The sequence below is a fragment of the Tursiops truncatus genome, chromosome 20 (genome assembly GCF_011762595.2).
Source record: "Tursiops truncatus isolate mTurTru1 chromosome 20, mTurTru1.mat.Y, whole genome shotgun sequence".
Lineage (NCBI taxonomy): Eukaryota > Metazoa > Chordata > Mammalia > Artiodactyla > Delphinidae > Tursiops > Tursiops truncatus.
The window spans coordinates 3,882,107-3,902,047 of record NC_047053.1 but is presented as its reverse complement, the minus strand read 5'-3'; the positions used below and the strand labels follow the sequence as shown (position 1 = coordinate 3,902,047).

The 19,941-nt window shown below is 41.9% G+C and overlaps 1 long non-coding RNA gene across 1 annotated transcript in view; it reads right to left on the bottom strand.

Annotated features, from left to right (window-relative positions):
- LOC141277424 (uncharacterized) overlaps window positions 1-12,248 on the bottom strand; it is a 175,544-nt gene extending 163,296 nt beyond the window's left edge. Inside the window, exon 1 of the long non-coding RNA XR_012328836.1 lies at window positions 12,187-12,248. This is a non-coding gene — a long non-coding RNA (uncharacterized lncRNA). The remainder of the gene's footprint in view (window positions 1-12,186) is intronic.
- Window positions 12,249-19,941: the final 7,693 nt, after the last annotated feature.

Genomic DNA, 19,941 nt, shown 5'->3' with positions numbered 1-19,941 from the left:
TTTCCCACAATACTTAAGGTGAAAAAAGGTAGTTATTTCTTAATTTTCATAAATCATATTAAAATCTGGCTTATAGCCCTGACACACCAAAGTCAACTTGGAGTTCAACATCAGTAATAATTGAGGCTTTCTCCTCTCTTCCACAGGACTTACCTGGGTCTGTAAAAATGCGGCAGGAGTCCGGTCTCTATAGAGTATTCTGGTATCTGATACCCCTGAGGGTTGATGTTCCTTCACCATCTGTGGTTTTTGTGTCTCCTAGCCAGCATCCCTGACTTTTACCTTCACCCAAGTATCCATTGTACCACCAAACCATCTTCGCGTGAGGTCTTGCTATCTCCGGGTTGTTGAATCCGAGTGGATCCCAGTTCCTGCTGTAGGCACGGCTCCGCCATCATCTTTTCCAGGCTAGACAACTCTTCCTCTTCAACTGCACCAGCTCTAACCTCTCCTCTCCCATCAGGCTTAATTATGTCAGTCACCATCAGCATTTGTAAACAAAGTCTCCTTAGAGCTGACACTAGGGCTTTACAGCTCTTCCCCAACATTACAAACAAAAACAAAAGAAAATACCTGTTACTGCCCTTGGCCAAGGAAGCTCAAAACTAAGAAAAAAATGAGAGAACTACTTTCTCATTTTCTTTCCTAAAGAGAACACGGTGGGCTGGGGTCAGGAGGAGAGACAAACTACCAATCCATTTCTCAGTATCTCAAATATTAGAGCTGAAAGCAAGAAACTCCCTTTTCAAACTCTCTGCGATTCTCCCATTATGTGTTCCCCAGTGTGAAACCCTCTGTAGGTCAGCAAGCTAATCACAACACACTCTTCCTTTCTTTCCCTGTCGAGGCCTAGCTCAAATGTCAAGTCGTCCATGAACACTTCCCTGGTTATCATTCTGATCAGAATCGCTCTTTCCTTTCTATGTTCCCGGTTTGCTGGCGTCTCCCTTATTTTAGTTGCATTCTGCTGTGTGTCCTAGATTTATGTTAAGTGTATTGAACACAGATTTTTTTAAGGTAGCTGTCCCCTCACTTAGCTGGCCATCTTTGAAGCCCAAGGGTATGACACAGCTTTATCCAGCCCCAGCAGGGACCGGGGGAAATTGTTTGGCTTAACAGACTTAACCATGGATTGAGAAGACAAAACTGTAAATATGCCTAGAGTTTGGCAAACACCTTCCCCAAAACTTTATCAAGCAGAGTAACTTTCTCTGGTTTCAGACTACTGACATTCATTCAGGGTAATTCTATGGCAATCTCTCTCACTTAAAAACTTAACTTGGACACCAACCAAGTCTAGATAGCTGCATTCTTAGGCTGCCGGGGTACCTCAACTGCTCTGGGAGGGGAGTCTGTCCCTAGGAAATGGTGCAGAACAACCCAAAGAGGAGGATGATTACCCCTCCTGGGTGTCAGAGTCTGCAAGTCCAACCCCGGGGCTGCAAAGTGCATCCTGGGATGCCAGCCAACTTCGAGATGCAATCTGTGTAGCGCAGACAGCACTCGGCTGGGGTCAAAAGCCTGGGACGTAACGAGGAGGAGTACCTGAGGAGGGTTAGCCTCCTGCTTTTCCATCTGTCTGACGGATGGGTGAGCTTTCCATTCTGTACTGTCTGCCTTGGTTCCTGGCCCCTGCACCTCTTTTTCTCACAGCCATGGCCCCTTTGCTCTCACCTATAGGCTCAGCTCAGGTTCTGTGACCATGAACTCTAAGTCATAAAGGACTTAAGGAGTCGCGCTGGGTCTTCTTCCCTGCACAGCAGAGCTAGACAGTCGTTTTGCTCCTTGACACCATACTGCTGGCGCCTTCTACTGCACTTCTTACAACCTGGTTTGGTCGATTTTGCCTTTCTGAATTCTGGAAGAGTATTCCAGGCCCCCAGAGATGAACATATGGCTTGCTTTCATGGTTCCATCCCTGAACCCCAAGCCTAAAGTCGAGGTCCTCTTACCAGCTAACCTGTGGGACTCTCACTCCATCTTTGAACCTCGGCATATGGCCTCCTGCCACACTTCCCAGGTGCTGAGCTCTGCAGGGTGTTTGGAAACTCACGGGCTCCCTCCTGTCACCCCTTGATGCTGTCTGCTGTGTGCTGCTGCCTGCCTGGGCATCTACCTACTCATCACCAGGATGTCCTAGACATTCAGGACTGAACATCCCCCCGGCCCCCGCCGGTGGGTTGGCTTCCAACTGGCTGCCCCAACCGTGTGGGACTTTCCATCCTCTGGGTGTCAGCGCCCACTGATCTGACCAACCCCACCCGCAGCCAATGCCTGGCTCAGACAGATTTCGTTATATACTGGTGTTTTTCCAAATATGTTCCTCAGAACCTCTGTCCTACAGAGTGTCAACAGACATGATGTACACAACCAGCTCTACAGTTAAACAGGTTTTGAGGAGAATGTGTGAGACAGTAAAACAGGACTCTTCATGGGAGGATCTCACAGAACCTCTAATACAGGAACACGCACTGACAATCTCTAAGGAGAGATACAGTCCTTAGTGTTCCCCAAACTTGACCATGTTTTCCTTGGAGCGTGTTATTGGACTAGTGTTCCACGGAAGAGACTTCAGGAAATGTTAAGTGAAATTCTTCAGTTTCCAGCCCCATGTGAACCTTGACCTCTTGCAATAATGCCATCAGCACAAGCCCCAGAGGCAGCCCCCTTCTTAGTGCGCTGAGACCACATGAGCTGGTTTTAAGTCCAGGACCTTCTCCCCTGCTCCCATTCACTCACTGTTTGATTCTTGAATGACTGCTTCATTTACCTGTGTCTACATTTCTACTGCTGCTTCACCAGGTGACTGGTATGTGATTATATACAGTTATTATTACTCAATAACATCAACCACTAATATTTACTTATAGAGCATGTGCTCTCCACTGATCACTGTTCTAAACACTTTGCCTGTATCACTTCTTTTAAAACTCACTTATATGTGGAATCTAAAAAAAAAATGATACAAACGAACTTATACACAAAACAGAAATAGACCAGAAGACAAACTTACGGTTACCAAAGGGGAAGGGGTGCGGGGAGTAGGATAAATTAGAAGTTTGGGATTAACAGATACACACTACTATATGTAAAATAGATAACCAACAAGGTCCTACTGTATAGCACTGTGAACTATACTCAATATGTTGTAATAACCTATATGGGAAAAGAATCTGAAGAAGAATATATATATTCATTTATATGTGTATATACATAACTGAATCACTTTGCTGTACACCTGAAACTGACACAACTTTGTAAATCAACTATACTTCAATTACAAAAATAAAAACTAAAAATAAAACCCACAACCATCATGTAATGTAGGCACAGTTGCGGACCCGATTTTACAGAGGGGGCTATTAAGACACAAAATAGCAAAGTAACATACCAAAGCGCACCACTAATAATGCTACACTGCAGTTCAAGCCAAGGTAGTTGAGCTGCAGAGACACTGTGCTCATTCCCAACACTGTAATTATTCATTCATTCAACAAATACTGAGCATCTACTGTATGCCAGCTCATGCTCTAAGCCCTAGAGATGCGGCAAAAAACATTCTTGCCCTGGTGGAGCTTATATTTTAGTGGGAGAAGACAGGCAATAAGTAAATAAGCATATACCTTGTGGCAATAAGTGACACGGAGAAAAATAAAGCAGCATAGGATATGGGAGTCTGGGGGGAAGGGGGAGCTATTTTTTACATGGGTGGTCAGGGATGGCCTCTCTGATTTAAGGTGACAGTTGACCAGACGGAAGTGATAAATAGAAGGAAGAATATTTCGGGCAGAGAGAACAGCAAAGGCAAAGGTCCCAAGGTGGGAGCACTTCTGAACTGTTCAGAAACTAGCAAGGGGGCCAGAGTGGATGGAGCAGAGCCAGCGAGAGGAAGAGGTGTGGTGTCGATAAGATTCCGCAGAGCAGGTCCCGGGCTGGGGGTGGAGGTGTTACCTCTATTACGTAATCTGATTTTACTCTGAGATGGGAAGCTGTTGGAGAGTTTGGGGCAGAGGAGAAATGTCCTGACTTACATGGTAAAGGCCCCGCGGCTGCTCCTACGGAGGTAAAAAGAAGCCCGAAGGCCAGCTGCCGAGATCCGGGTGAGAGATGACGTCAGCTAGGCGTTAGCAGTCGGGGCGAGGCGATGAGGAAGAGAAACCCAGCAGGGTTCCCTAATGCACTGGACATGGGACGCGAGGGAGACAAGGAGTCAAGGATAACTCCAAGATTTTCACCTGAGTGACTGGGAGGATGGAGTCACCTTTAACTAAAACGGGGCAGAGCAGCAGGAGAGCAGGACCCTGGAGGAGAACCTCCCGTTCAAGACCCTGCACTGTAGTCACTCCTCGTATAATTTCAGACTCGTGCTTGTCTCTGTACGTAAACCTCTAAATCACCTCTTGTCGGGAAATAAGAAGACAATCCAGTATTATCCCCCTTTCTCTGAGCTGCCACAGAACTTCGAACCCAATTCAGGACACTGTCGAACAATTTTGCTTTTTCAGGGGAACAAAAAGAATCGAAGACACATGTTTTCAATCTTGTGGGGAGAAGATGTTAGATACTAAATATACCTTTGTCATGTGCTTTAGTTCTTGAGAAATATGGGCCCAAATGTGATGCTGTTGTCAAAGGTGGGGAGAAAGGAGAGGTACCGGAGGGCTACTGGAGAGCAAGATGCTTTAATTGCTAAAAAGTGGCTGGTTTAGAAACCCCATGACATCACAGGGCCCTCTCTTAGGAAATGAATGATGAGCAGCTAGCGACCAGGGCTCTTGATGATGGGCTGAGCATTTGTGGGGAGGGAAGTGTTTCAGGGGCAACACTCTCTCTGCACAGTTGGGCTGGTCCAGCTCCCACCTGTGACTCAGGGTGTCCAGAGGCTAGAACTGCTTTACATGTTGCCTGGGGACTCGCTACTCCAGACTGCTCCAGGCAACTCACCCTCCTGCTTCTGTGAGGAAGACAGTTATACCTGCAACAATAGAACTCTGACAGTAGTAACTAGCTACACGTTTTCACAAATGTGTTTTAGTTATCATTATCATTTTTAAAAGTTTACTTTGATTCCAGTGGTGATTTTTCCCCCAAAGTTTTCTTTGTAACTGAATTTCTTTGCTCTTAGATTTAACCAAAAAAATACAAACAGAAAAAGAAAAAATATATAAATTGGACTACATCAAAATTAGAAACTTTTGTGCTGCAAAGGATACCATTTTAAGAAAAGAAAAAGACAGCCCACAGAATAGGAAATATTTGCTAACATTTGCAAATCATACATCTGATAAGGGACTTGTACCCAGAATATATAAAGAATGCTTACAACTCAACTATGAGAAGACAACCCAATTAAAAATGGGCAAAGAATTTGAACAGACATTTCTCAATGATATTCAAATATTCAGATGACCAATAAGCACGTGAAAAGATGCTCAAAATCTTTGGTCACTAGGGAAATGCAAATCAAAGCCACAATGAGATACCCCTTCACACCCACCAGAAGGGATAAAATAAAAGACAGAGAATAACAAGTGTTAATGAGGATATAGGTATATTGGAACCCTCATACACTGGTAAAGTTGGTGTCGGTGCTTTGGAAAATAATTCGGCAGCTCCTCAAAAAGTTAAATATAGAATTATTATATGTCCCAGCAACTCCACTCCACCCAAGAGAAACGAAAACATACCCACACAAAAACTTGTAAACAAATATCTATAGCAGCATTATTCATCATAGCCAATAAGTAGAAACAATCCAAATGTCCGTCCCCTAACAAATGTGATGTATCTGGACAATGGAATATTTTTATTTGTCAATAAAAAGGAATAAAGTACCAATACTCAGTAAAACAAGGAGGAAGCTTAAAGCATGCTAAGTGAAAGAAGCCAGTCACCAAAGATTTCATATTATTTGATTTTACTTACATGAAATACCCAGAACAGGAAAATCTATAAGGACAGAAAATAGATTAGTGGTTGCCTAGGGCCAGGGGGGTTGGTGGACAGTGGGTAGTCACTGCTAATGGGTACAGAGTGATGGACATGTTCAAAAGTTAGCTGTGATGACAGCTGCACAACTCCGAATACACTAAAAACCACTGAATAGTGTGCTTTGAATGGGTGAATTATATGGTATATGAATTATATCTTAACAAAGCTATTAAAGTTTCTGTAATTAAAAAAGTAGATCTACTTAAAGAAAAATACTGAGTAGACAATATTACGGGGAATCTGCAGACATTGCAGAAAAATTATGAAGTGGTTACCCAAATGACTGAAATGGGAATAAAACCCAATCTTTAACCTGGCCTTCAAAGTCCTGCACATCTTAGTTCTACCTTCTTAGTCTTGTCTCTCCTCCCGCACTGTTCCCAGATCATGCAAATTACTTGCCTTTATTTTACTGCAATAGTGCTAACTGGAATTTATGGAAAGTAAATTCTACTCTTAATGTGGGGAACCATTCAGGACCTTGACATCTATTATCTTATGTGATCTTTACAATACCCTGTATAACAGGTGCTTTGATCCACATGACCCTAGAGAAAATAGAATACTGAGAAAAAGTTCCATAGTTAATCTCAAGATTGCAAGGCTCTGGCTTTTGAATCCTACGAAGAAAGCAAGCTTAGGTTTTAGGGTGGGTTCTCTGTACTTCTCCCTCTCAACACTGAATGCATCAAACTTTAGAAGAAGCTATTTTGTTTGGTCTCTTTTCAGTGATAAGCACAGTCTGACTGATGTTTGCCAGGTCATACAAAATGTCTCCACAGCCTGCTGATGTCCCAAATTAGTTCCCAATGAATTGCTTTAATGAGATAGAGGAGACCATTAAGTACAAGGCACTGTGTTCCTGCTTTGTTTTTTAATCCATCTAACAATTTTATGAAGCAGATATGATTATTGTCTTTCCTAGAGAAAGAAACTGTCAGGAGAATGAAAAGACAAGCCATAGTCTGGGAGAAAAAAATAGCAAAGGACATGTCTGATATAGGATTGTTCACCAAAATAAACAAAGAATTCTTAAAACTCAATGATAAAAAAACCCCAATCAAAAAATGGGCCAAAGACTTTAACCTCATCAAAAAAGATATACAAATGGCAAATAAACATTTTAAAAGATGCTCAACATCATATGTAATTAGGGAAATGCAAATATTAAAACAACAATGAGACACCACTACACACCTATTAGAATGGCTAAAACTCTGATGACATCAAATGCTGGTGAGGATGCGGAGCAACAGGAACTCTCACACGTTGCTGGTGGAAGTGCAAAATGGTACAATCACTTTGGAAGACAGTTTGGTGGTTTCTTACAAAACTAAAAATACTCTTACCATATGATCCAGCAACTGTGTGCCTTGGTATTTACCCAAAGGAGTTGAAAACTTATGTCCACATAAAAACGTGAACACAGGTATTTATGGCAGCTCTATTTATAATTACCAGAACTTGAAAGCAACCAAGATATCCTTCAGCAGATGAAAGGATAAGCTGCGGTCTATCCAGACAATGGAATATTATTCAGCACTGAAAAGAAATGAGCTATCAACCCATGAAAAGACACGGGGGAATCTTAAATGCATATCACTAAGTGAAAGTAGCCAATCTGAACAGATTACATACTGTATAATTCCAACTATATGACATTCTTGAAAAGGCAAAATTATAGAGAAAATAAAAAGATCAATGGTTGCCAGGGGTTGGTGGGGGAGGGAGGGATGGATAGATGGAGCACAGAGGATTTTTAGGGCAGTGAAATTACTCATAAAGGTAGATACATATCATATACATTCATCCAAACCCCAGAATGTACGGCACCAAGAGTGAACCATAATGCAAATGATGAACTCTAAGTGATAATGATGTGTCAGTGTAGGTCATCAGCTGTAACAAATGGACCATCTGGTGTCGGATCCTGATAAAGGGGGAAGGCTGTGCACGTGTGGGCACAGGGTGTACGTGGGAAATCTCCATGCTTCCTGCTCAGTTTTGCTGTGAACCTAAAACTTCTCTAAAAACTAAAGTCTATTTTAAAAAGAAAGAATAAAAGAAGGAAGGGGTGGGGAGGGAGGGAAGGAGGAAGAAAGAAACAGAGGATCCCAGAAACTGAACAGTGACTAGGATGGCAGTGGGGTGTTATAACTGGCTTGCACCAGCTGGTGAGAGCTGAGTGTGCACATTTCTTCCCAAATCCACAGTTAGTGACGTCCAGTTACTGGCTCAGAATCAGCCTTCATGAGAATATTTACACTGTGGAAATTAGCCAGTGTTACAAACTAGGGCATGTGTGTGTTTGTTCTGGTTTGGTGTTTTTGAGAGCCAGCTGTTGAACTTTTTATACCACTGAGAATAGTATTAAAAACTAGTCTTTCAGACACAGAATTAAGTGCCTCCTTTGAGGGTGACCCAGAGCCTCTAACAGACTGAGACTCTACCTCACCGTTTTGTCATCCAGCTAGTATTTTACCGTCCTTCCAAAATGACTTCTCTGAATACTTATTTATATTATGGCTCTGTTCCCAAGTTTGCTCAGCTTCATTCCCTTCACAATTGATGCCAAGACACATACCACCTGTACTACTAGGTATTTAATAGTTTTCTTTAAATCGCCTATTTTCTTTTTACGTACGTAAAGATGTTTTCAAAAGGAAACTAATGGATAAGGCAAGGAAAAAGTGCGAAAAGCAGGAAGGGTTATGACCCCAGAGAGAATACATTCACTGAGTTAGAGGATGAAGCCTACAATGGCAAGGATATGGGGAGAGAGGTGGTCTGATGTTCATCATCTTAAGGGTTTTAGAAGATCAGTTAAGGGAGGAGTGGGGTGTCCTGAAGGACAACCAGCCTGGAAAGAAAGGAGGAAAATACTGATCTTGGGACAAGAAATATGAGAATATTATGCAGATCAGAGAAGCTACTTTGAGGATGAAGCAGTAGGGCCCAAGAGAAGGATGAAGCCTGCGGGTTGGAGGGTTGTTGAGCAATTGGAGGGACTAAAGGAGAAACTGATGTAGGAGCTGAGGTCGTGAGGGGCGGTCATTTAAGAGAGATGGGGCTGAAGGGAAGGACATGGCAGGGAAAAGGCTCAGGAGGGGGTACTTGGAAAGTTAAGAGTAGGAAGGCAAAGGGCAGAGATGAGCTGACAGATGGAAGAGGGGCTACACAGGAGCCCCGGTGGTATCAGAAGGACCACAGAAGAGCAAATGTGTTTCACAGTCAGATACAGAACTTTGCTAAGGATCTATACCAAGATTAACATTTAAAGACACCATGTGTCTTTTCTGTTCCCTTAAATTGAGATCATCTGAGCTTTACTGATTGTTGTTCTAGTTCTCAACACACACACACACACACACACACACACACCTCCCCCCCCCCCCCCCCGAGAAAGGAATACACAAGAAGGAATTAATCCCAAGATGGGACTTCAAAACATTAAAGAAGAGAGAGGCAAAGTAAAGAGAAAGGGACTGGAGAAAAAGAATCACCAACAAAGATCACATCATAGTTCAATTGATTCAGTTACTATAACAAATGGTGACAGTTATGATGGATCAACCCCTGCTTTATGCCAGCTCCTCTGCACCCACTTTTTCCAGTCCTGACAACAGTGAATACTACATATTATCTTCATTTGGAAGATCAGACAACTGAAGTTCCAGAAGGTGAATGATGAAGGGCTCACATTCAGTAAATGGCAGATTTGCGTTTCAAATCCAGGCACACCACACTGCCTCCTTGTTCCCCTTGTCCTATGAGCTCTGCTAAATCTTACGCTGGAAAAGCCTCATGTCTCAGAAAAATACGATTCTTTTCCCAATGACGTTCTGTAACAGTTTTCTGAACCATCTACTCTCAGAACAGCTTGGAAAGTGTAGTGGATACCGCTGGTTGCCACCTAGCACCCATTCTCTTTTCTTTCTTCTCAAGAAAATGTCACTTCCATTTAGGTCGATATGACGCATACCACGGGGCTCCGGAGAATCTGGTGCCACCTTCAGCTCCAGGTGGTCTGACTTGACTGGCGCCATCCTCCTTCCCAGGGACAGGTTCAGGAATGAGCATGTGACCTAATTCTGCACAAGGAGACTCCTGCCAGAGACTTTTGGAAAACTTCTTTTTGTTCTGAAGAGAACCCCAGGAAGTCACTTTCTCTCCCAAAGGATGTGAGCAAGCAACTTGTAAGCCTGATTGCTACTGGCAGCCATCCTAAAGCCACAAAGGGAGCCAGTCATAGGATGAAGCCCCAACTGTGGCTGGCACAGCAGAGTCACAGAAGTGAAGCAGCGCGTGAGTCCTTGAAAACATCACCAGGCCACTGGTCAAGCAAAACTGAAGGCCACCCAACACCTGAACCTCACCTCTGTGGGCTAGGAAATTGTGTTTATTAAATACAAATCTGTTGAAGAACTTCTTTAGTCAATCCGTTTGCTTTTCTGTTGTTTACAGCCCCAAACACCCTAATTGGATACTGACAATGAGAGCCAATATGGTAGGTCCACGGTGGGGAAAGGAAGCACAAGTTGGGCAAGAAATAAAGCTGGGAGTCCAGCTGCGGGGAGGGGGGGGACAGGAGGACCTCCAGATGAAGGATGGAATCTCCCTGGGGCACAAAACAATCAGCAGACCTTCAGCACCACCTGTGTTCATTAACCTCAATCAGTGGCCCTGGAGCTGTTGTTCTGGGACCAGCAGCGTCGGCACCACCTGGGAACTTATTAGAAATGCAAATTCCTGGGCCTCACCCCAGCCCTAGCGAATCAGAAACTCTGGGGACAGCAGCCCAGCCGTGTGTGTTTTAATAAGCCCTCCAGGGGCTTCTGATGCTCAAGTGTGAGAACCACATCCCTACATGTATTCAATACCTCAAGGTGAATTTGCTGGAGCACTTCTCAGAATCCATGATTAGCAACTGAGCTGAAGTGGAGCGTGGAACCGGCCATCTTTAGCTCAGAATCTACATGTACGTGGGGCAGGGGGCGGTCACAGATCCTCATGTGTTCAGGTTCTTGAGTCACTGAGCTGCACTTCTGGCAAACCAAATCCTATATGTGTTGACCTGAAGCCAATTTGGGGTTCATGAGGATTCCCTTTGCTACTGTGAAGAAACCAAACTTTAAAAAGCGCTGGTCCACCCTGAAGAGTAAATATAAAGTTTTATTTGGTACGAGAGGCACCTAGAGAAGTGTGGTAGTTTCAGACTCTTTGAGTTGCCACTTGTGGAGCATTTCAAGTGTAGTTCTGGGCCGGCTAAGAATAGTTTTAATTAGTGTATTTTTTTTTCTTGCTAAGTAATTTTACGGTTTGGAAAAAAAAGTTCCTTACTATGCAATTGGGGGATTTTAATGCTCTGTGCTCCATGAATATATCTGTAGAGCAGCCTGCTCAGAGACAGTTATTTTAGCACTGTTGTGGGAGTGATGAGTATCATTAACACAGTGTGACTGTGTTAAAGGGAAAGTGTCTTTACCCAGGGAATCTAACATGAGGTTAGTGTCTCGATAATTAACCCACTGCCCTTGAAAAAGAAGGTAATTAGAAGCAAAGGCAATTAACTCCTTCCAGGTGATTTCCCTTGAATCCCACTTCCATCCTAGAAAGGAGATTCCAGAAGGATCTGAAGGAAACAAGAAGACAGAAGCTGGAGCTTCCCTGGTGGCGCAGTGGTTGAGAGTCCGCCTGCCGATGCAAGGGACACGGGTTCGTGCCCTGGTCCAGGAAGATCCCACATGCCGCGGAGCGGCTGGGCCCGTGAGCCATGGCCGCTGAGCCTGCGCGCCCGGAGCCTGTGCTCCGCAACGGGAGAGGCCACAGCAGTGAGAGGCCCACGTACCGCCAAAAAAAAAAAAAAAAAAAAGACAGAAGCAGATAGACTGTATCAAGAGTGCTAATGGGGCTGCAGTGCCAGAGAGGGTTAGATGGTTCAGCACAGCGTGGGGAGGTTCTCTCTCCCATGACTGCGTCCTGTCCCTTTGACACCTCAGAAACATCAAGAGCCACAGCTGTCAGGTCACGGTCTAAGGCTAGACAGGAAACTCTATCAGGCATTTATCCTGAGGGACTCCTCAGTTCATCATCTGTAAAATAGTGATAATCATGCCCTCCTCAGAGGCTGTTGTCAGGATTGAATGCAGTAACTGTAAGAGGGAAAGATTTATAAACTTGTATTAAGAGACTCACATAAGAGATTCTGATTCTTCTTGGTAATCACTCCTCTGATGGCTTCTTTTGGTTGTTTCTCTTCCATCCAGAGCATCAAAAGCATGTATGGTATGTCTCTCTGTACAGAAATGATAATGGTAAAGATAATAAAGGTAATGAAAGAGACTGAAAGCTTGTTACATAGTTTCAGGTCTAAATGGAGTCACATTAAGTTCCTAAAAATTGCAATTCCAATTGATACAATTGATACAATTCCAAGTGAAGAGAGAAGTATGCTCTGAGTGCATGGAGACGGTCTCATGAAGACAAGTGTAAAGGTGTCAGGGAATGATTTCCAGAGGGTACGAAAGGAGCGAAGAATTGGGCAATGTTGACAGTTAGCCAAGTAAAGGAGGAGCGGGGGAACATTCATTCTCTCAGAGCCAGCAGCATGTGCAAAGAACTGGAAAGCACAGCCCACCTGGGGAAATTCAACTAGTGTGGATTAGCTGGAGTACAGAATGTATTGGTTGAGGAGACGGAGCAGAGAACATCAAAAAGGAAAACTCAGTGATGGAGATGGAGCCTGCTTTGACTAGCCTTGTTTGCACCTAATTTTAAGGGTCTACGATACACTCACACACACATACAGACATCTACACACAAAACCATATGGACTGAATATAAACCAGAGGCAATGCCAGAAATAGCTAGATTAGATTTTTGCTTCATTATCTATTTTGACTTGGCTTTTCATTAAATTAAATCTCTCTTGGATGGAAATCCTTGGCTCTCGGGTTCATTGAGTCTGTTCTGCACCAGTCTTTGCCAGGTATGATACCCACTTCACCACCTCCTATCCTACCCATCCCCACTTTCAATCTGCAAGGTCAGAATGAACTTGAGATTATATCTTGGTGGAAATAAGGAGACACTGAACAATTCTGCCTCAGATTTGCATGTCTTCTTCCTCTGGAAGTTTTATGTAAAAAGACTGAAGGAGTCTGAGACAAGAGGCAGGTATATAGATTAGGAGGTGATTTCAATCCTGCAGAGAAAAACTCCCACCTTTTCCACTTAGGTAATTGGGTAGGTGGCCGTACTAGTTGCTGAAACAGGTAATACTGCAGGGAAACACGGCATGGGGAGGGAAGTACCTGGTAAAAATTGTTTTAAAGGTATTGTACCTGAGAAGCCTAGAAAATATCCAAGTGGGGAGGTCGATTAAAAGACTGAGATGGAGACAGAGATTTGGATGTCACCAGGATAATGGTGATATTCAATGATGTCAGGGTGAATGAGGTTTTTCACAAGTCCACACACCAAAGGCATGAAAGAAACTGGAAGAGAACCTGGCTGATGGGGAACACCAATACTGAAGGGTTTATTGGAGGAAGAGGGTTATGGAAACACTGAAAAGGAATCGCCAGAAAGTATAAATAAATCCAAGATTCTGTACTATCTCAAAAATCCAGGGAAGAGAGAATTTTCAAGAAGTGAACAATAGAATAGTGTTAAATACCAAAAAGAGGTCAGTTAAGATAAAAACTAGGAAATGTCTGTGGGATGTGGTCAGAACAGATCACGGGTGGCCCTGACCAGAAGGATTTCAGCAGAGTAAGAAGGGCAGGCACGATTGAGGGACAAACAACAACGAAGACACAGAAGTGTCTAGAAACTTCTTTCGATATATCTCAAGAGGAAGTGATCCCTACATCTTCAGCTCTGCACAATAACCATTCCCGTGTCTGGAGGTCCCGTCTTCAGTTAATTTTTTCTCCTACTGCATGCCTACCAACATTTTCAGCATCCGCCCCTTCTCCTCTCCAGTTAATATGATTATATAATGAGACAGAAGCTGTCTTTGTGAATAATTTTCTGTGAGAACCCAATACACCTTTGGCCTTTATTTTCCTGTCTGTAAAATAAGGAAGGGGATGAATGCACTGGTACCTGAAAAAGTGATATTGGAAAACAGAGAAGGAAAGCATAGGTACAATTAGAACAAGGGTGGGAATTCCCCTGGTGGTCCAGTAGTTAGGACTCGGCATTTTCACTGCAGGTGAAATCCCTGGTCAGGGAACTTAAGATACTGCCAGCTGTGCAGCACAGCCAAAAAAACAAAAACAAACAAACAAACATTTAAAAAACAACAAAAAACAAGGGTTATTCCTCAAAAGGCTGAGTCTTGAATGGAATTGGAATGCAGTCTTCCCCAGCCTCTCCCAGTGAAGATATCAAACACCTAACAATTTTATGCAGATAAATAATGGTTAAAATGAATATTAAAACTGTTCTCAACCATGCACCTTGACTACAAACATCAGAGGAAAATGAGTTAATCCCTAAAGAAGTTATTTTATATGTGGGGAATAATTGCTTCCTGCAGAGGGAAGATAAAAGGAATCCTTTTGAAATATGCCAGAGCATTTTGTTCTTTTTAACAAGGCCTGACCTCAGGAGAAACTATTTTACCAGAGCCTAACCTGCTAGGGTTTATTAGAGCCTAACTGACTTAGGGGAAGGGAAGCACACAACTGCAGCCCCTCCAGCCATTCTTTCCCACCTAAAGGGGGCACGAGTGAAGTTCACAGTTCAGGGGCACTCATTCACCAAAACACTGACAGCTAATGCATCCCCTTCTCACACACCTTAGCAATATATTACTAAAGAACTATTCACCACAGTTCCTTTTACCCAGTATATCATGTCTGCCTTTCAGGAGAAAATTACAAGACACACTAAAAGGCAAAATATAGTTTGAAGAGGCTAAACAAGCACCAGAACCAGAGTCAGATATGGCAGGAATGTTGGACCAGGAATTTAAAAACACTATGATTAATATGCTAAGAACTTTAATGGAAAAAGTAGACAAGTGGATACATAAACAAAAAGATGAAAATTCTAAGAAGGAATTGAAAACAAATGCTAGAGATCAAAAACAACGTAACCAAAATAAAGAATGCTTTTGATGGGCTCATTATCAGACTGGACACTGCTGAGGAAAGACTCTCTTAGCTTGAGGATATGACAATGGAAACTTCCAAAACTGAACAGACTGAATAAAAAATAAAAACAGAACAGAATATCCAAGAAATGTGGGACAACTTCAAAAGGTGTAACGTAAGCATAATGGGAATAACAGGAGGAGAAGAAAGAAAGGAACAGAGCAATACTGGAAGCAATAATGACTGAGAATGTCCCCAAATTAATGTCAGACTCCTTCCTGATCCAGGAATCTCAGAGAACACCAAGCAGGTAAATGCTAACAAACAAAAACACAAACAAGAAAACTACACCCAGGCATATCATTTTCAAACTATAGAAAATCAAAGGTTAAACAAACAAACTCCTGAAAGAAGCAAGAGGAAATAATGCCTTACCAACAGAGCAGGAAAGACAAGAACTATATCTGACAGCTCCTCGTAAAGCATTTAAACAAGAAGAGAGTGGTGTAAAATATTTAGCTTTGATAGAAAGAAACCCACCAACCTAGAATTCTATACTCTGAATTTATCCTTCAAAAATGAAGGAGAAATAAAGACTTTCTCAGACAAATAAATATTGAGAAAATCTGTTGCCAGTAGCCTTGGAAGAAATGTTAAAAGAAGTTCTTCAGAGAGAAGGAAAATGATACAGGTCAGAAACGTGGGTCTACATAAAGAAAAGAAGAGGATCAGAGAGTGAATGAGTGGAGGTAAAATAAAATATTTGATTTTCTTATTCTTAACTGATGTAACAGATAACAGTTTAAAGTAATAACAACAATTTATTGATTACCTATATATCTGTATCTATAGATCTATGCTTATGTATAATTGAAATAATGACAGTAATAGTACAAGGGGTAGGAGGAAGGAGTCAGGAATATTTTGTTATTACAAGGTACTTGTACTACCTGTGAAGTGCTATGGTGTTATTTGAAAAAAAAGTAAAGAGAGAGCAACAGAAATGGTAAGCATTTGCATAAACATAATAGACTATCCTTCCCTTAAATATTTATACTTGGCTGAAACAGAAAACCATACCGTCATCTGATGTATGTAGACATAATACCTAAGAAGAGACAAAGGGAAGAGAGTGAAGAGACCTGCATAATGACAAGGTGGCTACATTCCATGTGAAACAGTAAAATATGTATTCTAAGTAGACCGTGAAAATATATGTATGAATATTATAATCACTATAGCTTCAATTAAAAATATATATATACCAAGAGACACAGTGAAAATAAAACAATAAATGAATTAAAATAGAATACAGGGCTTCCCTGGTGGTGCAGTGGTTGAGAGTCTGCCTGCCGATGCAGGGGACACGGGTTCGTGCCCCAGTCCGGGAAGATCCCGCATGCCGCGGAGCGGCTGGGCCCGTGAGCCATGGCTGCTGAGCCTGCGTGTCGGGAGCCTGTGCTCCGCAACAGGGGAGGCCACAGCAGTGAGAGGCCCGCGTACTGAAAAAAAAAAAGAATACAAAAAAAAATTCAAATAACCCAAAATAAAGCAAGAAAGGGGAACAAAGCAATGAAAAAGTGGGCACAAACAGAAAACGTAATTAAACGGCAGACTAAAATTCAAGCATACCAGTATTTTCTTTAAATATATATCCATTAAACACACCAGTTAAAAGGCAGAGTTTATCAGAATAGACACATGATCTAGCTTTATGTTATCCCAAAACATCCAATATAAATATAAAGATATAGTTAAAAGCAAACATCTAGAAAAAGGTATACCATGTAAACAGTAAATGAAAGAAATCAGTAGTGGATATATCAGGCTATGTAAACTTCAGAACAAAGAAAATTACCAAGGATAAAGAATGAGATTACATAATGACAAAAGGGTCAATTCATCAAAAGACATAACAATCCTAAATATATATGCACATAACTACCGAGATTAAAAATACACAAAGCAAAAATTGACAGAACTAAAAAAAAAAGACAAATCCACAATGTAGCTGGAGACACTTCTAAGTAACTGACAGACCTGATAGATAAAAAATCAGCAAGGACATAGAAGGAATGAATAACAGCATCAGTTAACTGTGTCTAATCGACATTCAGCTCCACCCAACAGCTGAATATACATTCTTTTCAAGTGCACATGAAACATGTCTCCAGGATAGACCATATCTGTATTCATAAAACAAACCTGAACAAATTTAAAGGAATTAAAATCACACAAAGTATGTTCTCTGCTAATAATAGAATTAACCTAGAAATCGATAACAGAAATATAAAAGGGAAATCTCTAAATACTTGGAAAAAAGCAATACACCTTTAAATAATGTGTCAAAGAGGAAGTTTCAAAGGAAATTAGAAAATATTTTGAAACAATATGAACACACAAAAGTAGAAAGTTACAGGTTGTAGCTCAACAGTGCTTAGAGAAAACTTTCATAGAATTAAATGTGCATGCTGAAAAAGAAAAAAGTCTCAAATCTATCATCAAATCTTCCTCCTCAAGAAACTAGAAAAAAAAAAAAAGCAAAATTGGTATAACAAACTGAAGGAAGGAATTGAAAACAGAAAAAACAATAGAGAAAATAAATAGAATCAAATGCTGGTTCTTTGAAGAGATTGATAAAAATCAATATAGTAAGACTGACAAGGAAGAAAAGAGAGAACATATACACTACCAATGTCAGGAATGAAAGAAGGGATCTTCCAATGGCCACAGAGTTCACAAGTCTGGTAACTTTGGACAAAGCATTTAAACTCCCAGCTGCAACACAGGGTCAAAACAATCCGAACTGACACGTTTTCAGAGTACATACTATATTAAGTAAAGTTAATCCAGCTGTGAGAAATATTCAAAACTCAATGGAGCATTGTTTGAAAAAGGGGGATGCCCATAGTGGATGATGCTCTGTTGTATTAGTCACTGGCTCCTTACTTTTTGCTGTTCTACTATTCACAGCTTCCATTCTTGAGACTACCTCACGGTTCAAGACGACTGCTGGAGTGAATCACTAAATATCCATTCCAGCCCACAGGAAGAAAGACACTAGAACGAGAGGCAGGAATCATACCTTGAAGGGTCCTCCCCAGAAGCTGGGCCCTCTCCAACCCATCTGCCAAAGCTTAGTCACACAGTCACACCTATTTGCAAAGGACCCTGGAAACATGACCTTCATCCCAGATGCCCATGATTCCAGGTAAAATAATCAAGGAAGAAGCAGATTAGGAATAATGGTCCAATTAGCAGTATTTGCCACATATGCTATAAAAGTTCCTCCAGATGTATCAGAACTGTTTGTACCTCTTTCAAAAACTCCAGTTCCAAAAAAAAAGGGGGGGGGACTTCCCTGGTGGTCCAGTGATTAAGACTCTGTGTTTCCACTGCAGGGGGCATGAGTTCAATCCCTGGTCGGGGAACTAAGATCTTGCATGCCATGCTGCGTGGCCAACCCCCCCCCAAAAGAAAATACTGCAGTTCCTCTGCTCCCCCCCCCAAAAAAAGTTGTTGCCCTGTGGGACCAAATGGTAACCTCTACTTTCAAATCAAAATCCCATCCTGCACTAAGCTGCTGTGGACAGCTGATGTCTGTTAAACTACTAGTCTAAAGTCTTGCATTTTTTTCCCCATAAAATGAGGTCTCCACATTTACTCAGAAACATGCCCACCCACGGACTGTAATCTCTCCTTCTTCCAGGGGCACATCAGCTCCAATGTAATTCTAATTTAAAAGCAAGACACTATCCACCTGGATGAAGCTCAAAATGGGCAATTCAGGGGCTCAAGATTCCAAGAGGCTGAGGGGTCCTGCCCTGCTCCAAGGCCCCTCCCTTACTTCTCCTACCTCTTTCCCCTCATAACCTTCACTTAATCCACCGACAATCCTTTCGAGTGAACCTTCAAAATAAACCCTGAATTCTACCACTTCTCGCTGCCTTGACTCTAGACCTTGGTCCACACTATCCTCTTCTGACACATCTTTATTTTTTATCTCTAAAACAGGACGTAACCCTCTCTAGACCAAGGGTTGGCAGTGTTTTCTCTAAAGAGCCAGACAGTAAAAATTTTAAACTTTGCGAACCATACAGGCTCTATTGCAACTACTCAGCTCTGCTGTAGCACAAAAGTAGTCACAGACAATACCTAAACAAATGGTCATGGCTGTGTGCCAATAAAACTTTATTTACAAAAACCTGCTGTGGGCCAGATTTGTCCTAGAATCCTACTGTGGGGAGTCCCTGCGGCATGTTTTATGTTTCCTAAAAAATAATTTTCAGTCTTCATCTTTACTCATTATAAGGCAAGCCACTTTTTTAGGTCATTATTTTACATTATATACCATTTTATTCTTTTTCTGTCTTGTATTTTATTTATACCATTTTAAAAATGTATGTTCTTTCACTTGGCCATAGATCTGGAAACATGCATCACTGAGGCTTTTTCTACCCAGGGCTGAAGTGGAATTATCCTAAACACCTGAAATCAGTATTTCTTCATGTCTGACCTTTCTAGATAATGATCTATGTGACAGAATTGCTCCACAGACACTCATTTTATCCCTGTAGGAAAACTCAACACTCTAATTAATGAATCCATTAATTAAACCTTTTCCTTCACCCTGAACTTTAGCTAAAATTACAAAGATACAGAAGTTGAAGATGAATCAAGCTTGCATTTTTCTTTCTGCTGGAGAGCATGTAAGGACTCACAATGCAGTTTCTTCCCAGTAGTTCTCCAGGATAGCAAGGAGTCATCCACACTTTCACATAGCAGGTGTGGGATATACATTCATGGGAAAAAGAAGGAATGAACTGGAGATAAGACAGATGGTACA